This window comes from Oncorhynchus tshawytscha, linkage group LG15, assembly GCF_018296145.1.
Source record: "Oncorhynchus tshawytscha isolate Ot180627B linkage group LG15, Otsh_v2.0, whole genome shotgun sequence".
Taxonomy (NCBI): domain Eukaryota; kingdom Metazoa; phylum Chordata; class Actinopteri; order Salmoniformes; family Salmonidae; genus Oncorhynchus; species Oncorhynchus tshawytscha.
Window position 1 is genome coordinate 13,154,113 of NC_056443.1, and position 14,202 is coordinate 13,168,314.

Consider the following 14,202-nt stretch of genomic DNA (forward strand, 5'->3'; position numbering starts at 1 on the left):
CTATGGTAACAGCTAGGCCATGCACTACTGCCACTCCATCAACAGAACTCCCCAGCAGGTCAGATAGGAAAGGATCTTAATGACATCATCTAAACGCTCCATGATTATTCTGGAACCATGACAGCTGGAAATTGGAATAAGGGCAATTCCGGTTCCAGGTTCCGTTCCATTCTACGGATGGATGGATTGGATGATGGCGGCGAAGATGTCATTGCATAATTAAACCTCACTAGAATAAACACCTGGACAATAAACCTGGTCACCATGGCGATGAGGGACAATAAAGCCAGGTGTTTACAGGATGTTGGTCCTGTGTGGGACGTCACCTCAGCCTCAGTCTGTGGTCTTCTGGTGCACACGCATGCACCAACACAATTTCACTCACACACACACAAAGATCCCTAAATAGCCTGGTTTCCATCCACAACAACAGGATGTCATCACTAAGGCAAACTACACTGGACAGGTATACCTGTGAGGTCATCCATTGTGAGCCATATGTTGACAGTAGAAATTAATGGGACATTTCTAGAAATAGACATACAGGTAAACAGCATTAGGTAAGTTACTTGACACCCATAACCATTCAGTGGTTCGGTTGAGTTAACATTGACATACAGTATACAGCCACCACGATATTGTTGGAAGGTAAATATAGACAATGTAAATTTGACATTAAATGTATCTATTTTAAATGACTGAGGTGAACTGAATGTTCTAGCTACTGTAGGTCACACACCTTAGCAGATACATACACGTGCACAAACACACACAAACTCTGTCCAAGTCTTACATAAAAACACTGTTAATAGAGGACTCTGTATTCTACTGATACGGGTTTACATGAAGGTCAAGCTGAAATCCAGCCAGGTCACTCAGTACATGAGGAAAACACTGGTTTACTGTAACTCTTTTCACTGAAATTCTGTCATCAGCCCTTTCTTCACACTTTCTCTTTTTCTCTCTCACTTTTCCTCCCCAGATGTCCTCTCCTCTCCACAGGCCTTGGAGCAGATTGTACTAGGGAACGTGTTTTGTGTAAATTCTGGTTGAGTAACAGTACAGAGGCCGGGGGAACATTCACAAGCCCATGCCAGGAAAGTCTCTGTTGAAACAGGGAAGTCTGATGACAAGTTCCCGTAAGTGAAAGAGCCCCCCCAACCCTCACACACACAGCAGGGTTTGGTTCTGAGAAAAACCTGTCCTAGTTGAAACCAAGGAGAGCAGTGACAACCTGGAACGTCACTATTAGCCAGGTGACACACACACACTGTCAGCGAGGTGACACACACACCCTTGCATGCACACAGGGATAGGACAGGTAAACAAGAGGGGTGGAGGAGGAGGAAAAAGGAGGAGGAGGAAGCGGATAGAACTCAGTTAAACAGAGATGGGAGGAAGGTTCAAATTTGTAGGTTAAAAGTGACTGACTCAGATAAAGACGTGTACTCTCTCCCAAGAACAACAATAACAACAGCCTTCATGGGATTTTACTGTTGTTTACAAAATCGCTTGCTGTAGAAAATGGTCACTCAGGAACAGTTCACTTGCTAGTTTAATGATCCGTATTGTTAAAATGGGACAATAGGAACATAACACTCAAATAGCATGGCATTCTTACATGAGTTGCTTGAGGCCATCGGTGCTTCGGTGCCATCAATGAAAAGCTGAGTCTGGCACTTCCAGTACAAACAAAAAAGGAAACAAAAGTATTTGTGCTCAGCACTAAGACCTATTTATCTTTCTGTGTTCCCTTTGGCTAAAATACCTCACCTACCTACCTCAGAAACAGAACACTATTGATATCTCTACTCATATGTCTATTGTATTTTAATATATCTGTGGCATATTTCAATAGATATATATTTTCTGTTGACACATTGACTTTTGAATGGCAGAGAATAGAGTGCTACATGAATAGATATGAAGGTGATGGACTATATTGTAATGAATTCAGGGGGGTAGCCCCAACTGGGACTTAAACCGGGGTCCAATAAATGTCTAGCTAACACCTTAACCGGTATGCCAAGAGGTCCTAACCTCTTGACGAGGTCACTTGGTGATGCCTTAAGGTTTTTTACAATATCTTATCCATTGGACAACTCTTTATGTTGCCAAACTGACTTAGTGACTTTGACTTATAAATGAAAGAGAATGGAGAGATATACATTCTTTTAAAAAAGGGTTCTTTTTTTCCCCCATAGGATAACTATTTTTTGTTTCAGGTAGAACCCTTGGCTGGTAAAAAAGGTTCTACTTAGACGCTTTTAGTGATGAAATATATTGTGAAAAGGTTCCACTTGGAACCAAAAATATATATTTTCAAAGGGTTCTCCTATTGGGACAATTGAATAACCCTTAATGGTTTTAGGTAACACCTTTTTTTTTTTTTTTTTTGTCAAGTATAAGGGTTATATGTTGAACCATTTTTATCAGAGTTATTTTCATATCGGGGAGGATTCTTTACTTCCTGTTCTTCCCCTCTTCACCATGTTTTCCCTTTTTAGGCAATGAAATCCTACTATGTTAAACAGTTCCTGTAACTTTACGACACACTACTGGCTACTGGTTGTGTTACCGTATTTTTACAGTACAATTCAGTTGTTATTGCTGTAAAATTGAAGTAAGCTGCTGATTACTTGAGACTATACCTCACTTGGAGATTTTAACTCACAACCTTTTGGTTGCCAATGACCAGAATTTACTGCTAAGCCAACAGGTCAATGGGCATGACAGAGATTGGCCATAGATGTATTGCCAAGTATACATTTCAGTACTTTACTAAAAGTTGCAGTAAAAATAAAATAAATATTCAGCCAACTTAAAAGGTGTTATTGCTGTAAAATGGCTATGCTTCTGTATTCTGATTACAGTACACCGTTGTAAATTATGATATTTACTGTATTTTAACAAACTGAGTAGCCAGTAAGTTCCCAACAGTAAGTTATTGTAATTTCACAAGATACAGTAAGTCTCTTGTAAAATGATGTACTTTGAGCATACTTGGGATGCAACCTCTACTGGGATTTGAATGTACAACTCTCAATTGGTTCTAATCTTTTAACAATATCTGTCATACCCACAGTCCCGGTGGCATAGCAGGATATTCAGGTTGCTGGCAACCAAGAGGTTGTGAGTTCATAGCCCAAGTGTGGTTAATTCCAAAGTAATCCGAATACGGCAGCCTGCTGTCTCTTACAGAAAGAACATCTTAATCCAGCTAAAAAAATACAGTCATTTGTTGTATATTTTCACTGCACACACGAGCAAGGATTGTTTTTTTACAGTGTAATGATTCCTTGTTCCTGGTAGAATAGATGATTATACAAAGAACCAATATAAAAAGGTTCTCCACAGCCCAAAAAAGGCTTCGCCTTCAGGGGAAAAATTAATTTGTACCAATTTTTTAAACTACAAAAAAAATTCTGTGTATGATGGAATGGATGGGTCATAGTGATGGTGTGAGAGTTGCCTAGGGAATAAAACTGTGAGTCAGTGAACTCACTCCCTCAGTTCTGCTGTGTTCAGTCCCCTACATTGGGGTCACTGTATTCCCAACTTGATATTTTACTAAAGGGACATGTATGATGACAGGGTAATGGCATGTTGCTGAGGAGACAGCCCGGAAGGGGCTCAGGTGGACAGGGAGAGTAGTAAGCTTTGAGGAGGAATGCTTTTAGTCCAAATTACACACTAAAAATACTCACCCCAAAATAAATCTTGATCTGACGCAAACAAAAAATACATTGTTTAAAGAAAATGGGTTGGAATTGAGGTGAGTTTAAAGACAACTCACAGAGCATCTCTTCTTGAGAAAGGGGTGATGCTGAATCCATCAGAAAAGAAAGACACATTCATTTAATAAGTGCTGAAAAATAAGACAGTTTTAAATATTGCCACTGCACAGAGTTTATCTCATGGAGACGAAGCGCTTCCTGAAGCCGAGAGACCAGCAGTGGAGCCCAGATGCAGTCATCTGGAAACGCAGGCCACTGCTTACTGCGTCTCACACACACATACACATATATATATATATATATATATATATATCTATATATATATCTATATATCTATATATATATCTATATATCTATATATATATCTATATATCTATATATATATCTATATATCATACTATACTATATATATATATATATATATATATATATATATATCTGTTGCCATGGGTCATGTCCTCTTTACTTTGTTAAAACCTCAGTAAGTCTGGTTGAGCTGAAGTGCTTTGAGGGGGCCAAAATGAATGGACATGTTCTCCACAAATTGATAATTTTCCCTTCTCCTCAAACAGCTCCCCAGCTGCATTGCATTCCTGTTGCAGTCCTAGCTGCTCCCAGGATGAAGTGCTTGTGTTGGTTACTACAGGAGGTTGGTGGCACCTTAATTGGGGAGATTGGGCTCGTGGTAATGGCTGGAGCGGAATAGGTGGAATGGTATCAAATACGTCTATTCCATTCCATTCGCTCCGTTTCAGTCATTATTATGAGCCATTCTCCCCTCCACTGTTGGTTACATACTTGCTGTGTTACTTCCCCTGTAATCAGGACTATAGCCCTGCACCCAGGGAGGTTGGGTTTGAGATTAAAACCTCTACGGGATCGGTGTCCCCCTCGTGGGACGGTTGAGCTAATGTAGGCTAATGTGATTAGCATGAGGTTGCAAGTAACAAAATAAATTCCCAGGACATAGGTTTATCTGATACAGGCAGAAAGCTTAAATTCTTGTTAATCTAACTGCACTGTCCAATTTACAGTAGCTATTACAGTGAAATAATTCAGTGTTATTGTTTGAGGAGAGTGCATAATTATGAACTTGAAAATGTATTAATAAACCAAATAGGCACATTTGGGCAGTCTTGATACAACATTTTGAACATGTATACAATGGTTCATTGGATCAGTCTAAAATTTGCACATACACTGCCATCTAGTGGCCAAATCTAAATATGGCCTTTCTCTTGCATTTCAAAAACGCATGTTTTTTTTTTCTTTGTATTATCTTTTACCAGATCTAATGTGTTATTCTCCTACATTAATTTCACATTTCCACAAGCTTCAAAGTGTTTCCTTTCAAATTATATCAAGAATATGCATATCCTTGCTTCAGGTCCTGAGCTACAGGTAGTTAGATTTGGGTAAGTCCTTTTAGACGATAGTTGGGGAAAAAAGGGTCCGATCCCCAGAAGAGTCGGTTGGTGAGCGCTCTGCTTGTGGTCTCAGCTTGTAATCAGGCCCTATTTCTTCTAAAGTTTAAAGTAGACCTTTCTTTCAGCCTTTGCATACTTTGAACTGTATAACTCACATGGGAGATTGGAGGTAACAGAAAAAGTACCAGCTATTCCAATATTGGAAACAAGCTTTTTAACAAGATGTATTACTTACAGTACGTTTGCTCAAAAATGAAGTGACCTGCTATAACCTAACCTTTCCTTTATATCTGTGCAATATCATAAAATGTAAATATATAATCTGATTAGCCAAACATGGGTTAATTTAAACATCCATTGAGTTTTTTTATTCAATTTCATTCTGAGGTGACCCAGCAACTGGGTCTTTTTTAATATAATCCATTGGTTATTTCCAGGAGATGTGGCCTATTGGGGGCTTGGCTTTCATGTAGTTATTTTTGGCCACCTGTGAGAGTAAATGCCATTCCTGTTCATCATGTTAAGTTTGCACCCTGCAACATATTTGCCTTCAATATTTTTCCCTGGTCTGATCCCTGGTTGAGTCACTCAGCATTAAGAAGATGGATTTAGCGTCCTGTCAAGGAAGTGTAATTGTACGTACATTTATTTTTATTTCACCTTTATTTATCTAGGCAAGTCAAGCTGCCTCACGCTATAGAATCAGGAGATGGGCTCCTGCCCTTGTGGGCCATTCTGGCTCAGATGAGGCTTACTTGTACAAGGTTTACTAACCTACTTACTGTAAAACAGTGGCAGCAGCAGTTGAAGTCATAGTTATTGTGGGTCTGAATTTGACCCCGATGCTGAGTCTGGCCCCACATTTGGCATGGGCTTGAGGGCTGACTACTTCCTCTCTCTGTTCAAAGGTGCAAAAACAATCATCAGTTGTTGGGCAAACATTGGCGTCTCAGTGTAGCCTACCATCAGCTGGCAAAGGGGTCAATACAATTTTGTCCAGTTTTACAATGTGGGTGATCCAATGGCTTTACCATCCATTTCAAATCTGGCAGCTGTATTGTATGTTCATACCAATGAATTCACAACTGCCTTGATATTGGTTTATACGAATTACCAACATCAGACATTTTGATATAAAGACATAAAAATTATAATATAAATAGCTTATACAGTCTTCTAAAATCATGATGGAAGCACAGGAATAGTCTTGAAAACATGTTTATAAATGCAACATGTAAAGTGTTGGTCCTGAGTTGAAATAAAAGATACCAGAAATGTTTAATAGACACAGAAAGCTTATTTCTCTCAAATGTTGTGCACAAATTGGTTTACATCCCTGTTAGTGAGCATTTAATCTTTGCCAAAATAATCCATCCACTAGACAGGTGTGGCATATCAAGAAGCTGATTAAACAGCATGATCATTACACAGGTGCACCTTGTGCTGGGTACAATAAAAGGCCACTAAAATGTGCCATTTTTTCACATAACTCAATGCCACAGATGTCTCAAGTTTTGAGGGAGCATGCAATTGGCATGCTGACTGCAGGAATGTCCACCAGAGCTGTTGCCAGAGGATTGAATGTTCATTGCTCTACCATAAGCCACCTCGAACGTCGTTTTAGAGAATTTGGCAGTGTGTCCAACTGGCACTACCTCATGTAACCACGCCAGCCCAGGACCTTCACATCTGGTTTCTTCAGCTGCAGGATCATCTGAGACTAGCCACTTGGACAGCTGATGGACTATTTCTGTCTGTAATAAAGCCCTTTTGTGGGCAAAAACTCATTCTGATTGGCTGGGATCTCCAGTGGGTGGGCCTATGCTCTCCCAGACCCACCCAGAGATGCGCCCCTGCCCAGTCATGTGAAATCCATAGACTAGGGCCTAATTTATTAATTTAAATCGACTGATTTCCTTATATGAACTGTAACTCTGTAAAACTGTTGAAATTGTTGCATGTTGCATTTATATTTTTGTTCAAATAAGTTACACCTGCAAATTATAATACAAAAAAGCAAAGATGGTGCGATGGTCCTATGAGTCTCAAATTATTGTAGTCCCACCAACCTGTACCAGCACCTTTTTAAATTACAGACAAAAAATAGTTTTTAATATATTTTTTTGTTTTCTTATGGTAATTGACTTACAGCAGAGGTGGGCAACCTTCCTCCGGACAGCCACTGGGTGGTTCAGGCTTTTGTTCTAGCCCTGCTCTAACAGACCAGATCCTACCAATCAACTGATTATCAGGAACTGGTTGGAGTTGGTCTTGAAAAATGATCTGGCCTTAATGGCCATATGTACTTTTCAATCTCTACCCTGGTCCAGCCAGAAGAGGACTGGCCACCCCTCGGAGCCATGTTCCTCTGAAGGTTTCTTCCTAGGTTTCTGCCTTCTAGGGTGTTTTTCCTAGCTTCTGTGCTTCTGACTCTGCATTGCTTGCTCTTTGGGGTTTTAGGCTGGGTATCTATGTAAAGCACTTTATGACAACTGCTGATGTAAAAAGGGCTTTATGAGAAGAAAAAAATATTTGAAGACATGAGCGTTAACCTGGGTTGAAGAGGATGATGGCTCGGAGTTAGCCCAGCTCTGTCTTGTCCATTTGCTTGTCATTCATCTGAGACACCAGCACGGTCAGATCCCTGGAGACCACAACACAAGTGACAGTGAGGAAATGTAACAGGAAAAAACAGAGCCCAATTTTACTGCTGTATAGCCCATAATCAGCTTAATATCGAATGATTATAGTGTGCATGTAAATGTGCTGACTATGGTCCAAACTCCAAAATGTCAACCGAAACTGTTTATTTTCTTTATGAATCTTACATAATGTAATACATCACCAAGGTTGACGTCAATAGAGAGAGATACAGTAAGAGTTTAGCCTGGATTGAATACTTTATTGTGACAACACTAATTAACCGATTATCAAGTGTTTTGTATATGGGTTTATTGTATGTGTGCATGTGTATGTATACAAGTGGTATGATGTGTGTGTGTGAGCATGCAGGAGTATGTGTGCTATGGCGTGTGAGCTGTGCTATACCTGGTCGTGGTAAGATGGTCGTCCAGTGGCAGCTCAAAGAAATGGGGGATCTTCTTGGCCACTTCACCAGGGTTGTCTGCTGCATGCAGAGATGGCGAGTATTCCTGTTACATGTATTTTAAATGTGTATTTCAATTACTTCTGAGTATTTTGTCATTTTTGAATTACATTGGGCTGAACTACAATCCCAATGTATTTTGTAACAAGATACTTTCGAGAGCTGAAATTTGCATTTTCAAAATACAAAATACTTTTCTATACTATTTTTTTTTTATAGCAGTTCACCTTTTGTGTCTCCCTTTCAACCTGCAAATCAAGGATAGTTGAAATCACAGTGTTAAAATAAATGTGTTAAATTAACTCTACTGGTAGTTATCCTAACCCTCAGGGCCCTCCCTCCCAAGGGGCACATTTTGTTTTTTTCCCTAGCAGTACACAGCTGATTCAAAGAATAGGCTACACCTTGTTCAGTTATGTTACCTCATTAGCTAGCTACAACTAACAACCTGCGGTGCTTTCAGCAGGACGTCACGTTTTGGAACGTTCCAATAGAAATGTGTATATAGAACAAACATGCCTCTCTGACATGTTGAATAAGGAATAATGTTGGCTCCATTCATGGAATTTCTATCTGCAACGTTCGAGAACGTTTTGCAACTGAACGTGGTCCTGGTAACATTATCAGTAGCCTAAATGCAAACATTTGGTGGCACAGAAAGAAAGGAAAATGGATAGCAAACAATTTAATGACTAAATCCCTCTTGCCACTACACTAATCAAATCAAACTAAATTTACAGCACATTTCAGACATGGAATGCAACACAATGTACTTCGCAGGAAAATAAAAAATAAAAACAATGAAAATAAAAATGAAATATTTACTACACAACAAACAAAAGAATAACAATTAAAACTATTGACTAAAAAGCACCCCAAGGAAAAGCAATGCTAAAAAGGTATGTTTTAAGATCTCTTTTATAAATGTCCCTCAGGTTCTCTGGTGGGCACTATATCTGACAGGGTAAATAACTGTATTTTGAGTTAATGTGGACCCAGTGACTCAGAGCAAGGGGACTCGGACTTTAGCCATAGGGACTTGTGAGTCAACCATTGGTGAATCAGACATGGACTCAGACTCGAGAACAAATCCAAATCAAATTTTATTGGTCACATACAAGTGTTTAGCAGATGTTATTGAGGGTGTACCGAAAGTTCCGACAGTGCAGCAATATCTAACAAGTAATATCCAACAATTTCACAACAAGTACCTAATACACATAAATCTAAGTAAAGGAATGGAATTAAGAATATATAAATATATGGACGAGCAATGTCAGAGCGGCATAGATAGTATAGAATACAGTATATACATATGAGATGAGTAATGCAAGATATATAAACATTATTAAAGTGACCTTATTAAAATTGACTAGTGTTCCATTTATTAAAGTGGCCAATGATTTCAAGTCTGTGTATGTAGGCAGTAGCCTCTCTGTGCTAGTGATGGCTATTTAACAGTCTGATGACCTTGAGATAGCAGCTGTCTTTCTGTCTCTCAGTCCCAGCTTTGATGCACCTGTACTGACCTCAACTTTTGGAGGATAGCGAGGTGAACAGGCAGTGCCTCTGGTGGTTGTTGTCCTTGATGATCTTTTGACATTGGGACTGAGACATTGATTGCTGTGACATTGGGTGCTGTAGGTGTCCTGGTGGGCAAGTAGTTTGCCCCAGCTGACACGTTGTGCAGAACGCACCGTTCTCTGGAGAGCCCTTAGGTTGTGGGTGGTGCAGTTGCTGTTCCAGGCGGTGATGCAGCCCGACTGGATGCTCTCAATTGTTTTTCTGTGAAAGTTTGTGAGGGTTTTAGGTGACAAGCAACATTTCTTCAGTCTCCTGAAGTTGAAGAGGCGCTGTTGCGCCTCCTTCACCACACTGTCTATGTGGGTGGACCATTTCAGTTTGTCAGTGACATGTACGCCGCAGAACTTAAGACTTTCCACCTTCTCCACTGCTGTCACGCCAATGTGGATAGTTGGGTGCTTCCTCTGCTATGTCCTGAAGTCCACGATCATCTCCTTTGTTTTGTTGACGTTGAGTGAGAGGTTATTTTCCTGACACCACACTTCCAGAGCCCTCACCTCCTCCCTGTAGGCTGTCTTGTTGTTGTTGGTAATCAAGCCTACTACTGTTGTGACGTCTGCAAACTTGATGATTGAGTTGGAGACGTCCATGGCCACACAGTCATGGGTGAACAGGGAGTACAGGAGGGGGCTGAGCACGCACCTTGTGGGGCCCCGTGTTGAGGATCAGCGAAGTGGAGGTGTTGTTTCCTACCTTCACCACCTGGGGGTGGCCCGTCAGGATGTCCAAGACCCAATTGCACAGGGTGGGGTTCAGACCCAGGGCCTCGAGCTTAATGATGAGCTTGGAGGGTACTATGGTGTTGAGTGCTGAGCTATAGTCAATGAACAGCATTCTTACATAGGTATTCCTCTTGTTCAGATAGGATAGGATAGTGCAGTGTGATGGCGATTGCATTGTCTGTGAACCTATTGGGGCGGTTAGCAAATTGAAGTGTGTCTAGGGTGACAGGTAAGGTGGGTGACATTTAAGGCGACATGATCCTGGACTCGTCTCTCAAAGCACTTCATGAGTGCTACTGGGCAATAGTCATGTAGTTTGCATTCTTGGGTACAGGAACAATGGTGGCCATCTTGAAGCATGTGGGGACAGAAGACTGGGATAGGGAGAGATTGTATATGTCCGTAAACACACCAGCCAGTTGGGCTATGCATATTCTGCAGCCTTGCGAGGGTTAACACGTTTAAATGTCTTACTCACGTCGGCCACGGAGAAGGAGAGCCCACAGTCCTTGGTAGCTGGCAGCGTTGGTGGCACTGTGTTATCCTCAAAGCGGGAAAAGAATGTGTTTAGTTTGTCCGGAAGCAAGATGTCGGTGTATGAGACATGGCTGGTTTTCCTTTTGTAGTCCGTGATTGTCTGTAGACCCTGCCACATATGTCTCGTGTCTGAACCGTTGAATTGTGACTCCACATTGTCTCTATACTGACGTTTTGCCTGTTTGATTGCCTTAGGGAGGGAATGACTACTCTGTATGTATTCTTCCATATTACCAGTCACCTTACCATGGTTTAATGCGGTGGTTTGCGCTTTCAGTTTTGCGCTAATGCTGTCATCTACCCATTGTTTCTGGTTAGGGTAGGTTTTAATAATCACAGTGGGTACAACATCTTCAATACACTTCTTGATAAACTCAGTAACCGTCCCAGTATATACATTGATATTATTCTCTGAAGCTACCTGGAACATATCCCAGTCCGCGTGATCAAAACAATATTGAAGCGTGGATTCCAATTGGTCAGACCAGCGTTGAATAGTCCTTAGCATGGGGTACTTCCTGTTAGAGTTTCTGCCTATAGGAAGGGGGAGCAAAAATGCAGTCGTGGTCAGATTGCTGAAAAGGGGGTGGGGAGGGCCTTGTATGCATCCCGGAAGTTAGAATAACAATGGTAGAGTGTTTTTCCAGCCCGCGTATTAAAATCAATATGCTGATAGAATTTAGGTAACCTTGTCCTCAAATCTGCTTTGTTAAAGTGCCCAGCTACAATAAATGCAGCCTCAGGATATATGGTTATCAGTTTGCATAAAGTCCATTGAAGTTCCTTGAGGGCAGTCGTGGTATCGACTTGAGGGGGGATATACACGGCTGTGACAATAACCGAAGAGAATTCTCTTGGGAGATAATACGGTTGGAATTTGATCGTGAGGGATTCTAGGGTTGGGTGAACAAAAGGACTTGAGTTCCTGTATGTCATTACAATTACACCATGAGTCGTTAATCATGAAACATACAGTTGAAGTCAGAAGTTTACATAGCCAAATACATTTAAACTCGGTTTTTCACAATTCCTGACATTTAATCCTAATAAAGATTCCCTGTTTTAGGTCAGTTAGGTAAAGATTCCCTATTTAGGTCAGTTAGGATCACCACTTTATTTTAAGAATGTGAAATGTCAGAATAATAGTAGAGAGAATTATTTATTTCAGCTTTAATTTCTTTCATCACATTCCCAGTGGGTCAGAAGTTTACATACACTCAATTAGTATTTGGTAGCATTGCCTTTAAATTGTTTAACTTGGGTCAAACATTTCTGGTAGCCTTCCATAAGCTTCCCACAATAAGTTGGGTAAATTTTGGCCGCCTATGGCTATTCTTCAACATAAATGCGTAAAACTACGTCAATGCTGTAGACATCTTGGGGAACACGTAGAAAGTGTAAGCTCGTTGATGGTACATTCACAGCTGAATAGGGAGTCATTGGAACGCAGCGCTTTCAAAACCTGGGGCACTTCTGGATTGGATTTTTCTCAGGCTTGCGCCCGCAACATCAGTTCTGTTATACTCACAGACAATATCTTTACAGTTTTGGAAACGTTAGAGTGTTTTCCATCCAAAGCTGTCAATTGTATGCATATTCTAGCATCTTCTCCTGACAAAATATCCCGTTTAAAATGGGAACGTTTTTTTCCCAAAAATGAAAATACTGCCCCCTAAAACCTTAATGACTCCAACCTAAGTGTATGTAAACTTCCGACTTCAACTGTGCACCCTCATCCTTCTTCTTCCCGGAGAGATGTTTATTCCTGTCGGCGCGATGAACTGAGAATCCAAATGGCTGGACTGACTCCGACAGTATATCCCGAGTGAGCCATGTTTCCGTGAAACAGAGTATGTTACAGTCCCTGATGTCTCTTTGGAAAGTAACCATTGTCCTGTTCTCGTCAACTTTGTTTTCCAGGGACTGAATGTTAGCGAGTAATATACTCAGAAGCGGTGTGTTGTGTGTGCCTTCCAAGTCTGACCAGAAGACCGCTCCGAATCCCTCTTCTCCGCCGTCGTTGTTTCGGCCTCTGGAATCAGTTCAATTTCCCTGGGTGTTGCAAACAAAGCATCCGCTTTGGGAAAGTCGTATTCCTGGTCGTTATGCTGATATGTTACCGCCGCTCTGATATCTAATAGCTCTTCCCGGCTGTATGTAATAACACATAGCCCAGAAAATGTTAACACTAAGAAATATTACTCAAAAAAACAAAATACTGCAAAGTTTCCTAAGGACTAGAAGCGAGGCAGCCCTCTCTGTCAGTGCCATTATGGTTGGGACTCGATTCGGACTCGAGGTTTAGTGATACGACTATATCACTGGGCGAAACAGTCATTAGCTCCCGTTCAAATTCATTAACCTCCATTCTACTTTTGGAGATCGATATGGCAGTGGCATCTGTGCAATGCTGGCAATAACAATGGCAATGACTTGACCGAGTGATGGAGGTTCAACCCATTGTGCAACTCTCTCTCTCTCTCTCTCTCTCTCTCTCTGCGAGTTTCTGTTTGTTTTGTACACTGTTAGCCATTTTTGTAATTGTATCAGTAACTTACTGTATTAATCAACAATAGATACTGTATAAACTGAATACAGTATATTACCATAGATTGCACAGTACCAGACCAGCAGACCACCCCAGAACCCAAACCCTGATGACAGCAAACACGACCCCCAAACCCCCCTATCCCCTCCAAGAAACAGTTTCCCTCTCCTAGACCCCTCACCATACCATAACTTCTCCCCTCAGCCCATTGCTACCCCTGATCGCTCCTCCCTGCCCCCTACTGTCCTTTATCCCCCCTCCCTGCCACCAACTGCCCCTGACTCCCATACGGAGCGGGAGAATCCTGGACTTAGACCTCGAGATTCAGAGTTTGCCCCTGATGGTCTTCAATGTGTACCAACGTGGCCAAGAGAGTATCCCTCTTCAAACAGCTTCAGTCACTCCTGCTCATCTCCCACACCAGTGCCCTCCAAGACAAAGACTGCAGTAGGCCCAGGAGAGAACGTAGCACACAGGAACTACAAAAAATCATCAATGACGCCTCCCTTACATATGCAGGTGGCACCTCTCCTCCAACATC

At 41.3% G+C, this 14,202-nt stretch overlaps 1 long non-coding RNA gene across 1 annotated transcript; it reads right to left on the reverse strand.

The window, feature by feature from the left end:
- Positions 1-5,916: 5,916 nt before the first annotated feature.
- Positions 5,917-9,027, reverse strand: LOC112214936. Its single transcript, XR_002948169.2, has 3 exons — positions 8,213-9,027; positions 7,717-7,808; positions 5,917-6,062 (listed from the first exon to the last, which is right to left on the reverse strand). It is a non-coding gene; the product is annotated as an uncharacterized LOC112214936 (long non-coding RNA).
- Between the last annotated feature and the right edge of the window lie 5,175 nt (positions 9,028-14,202).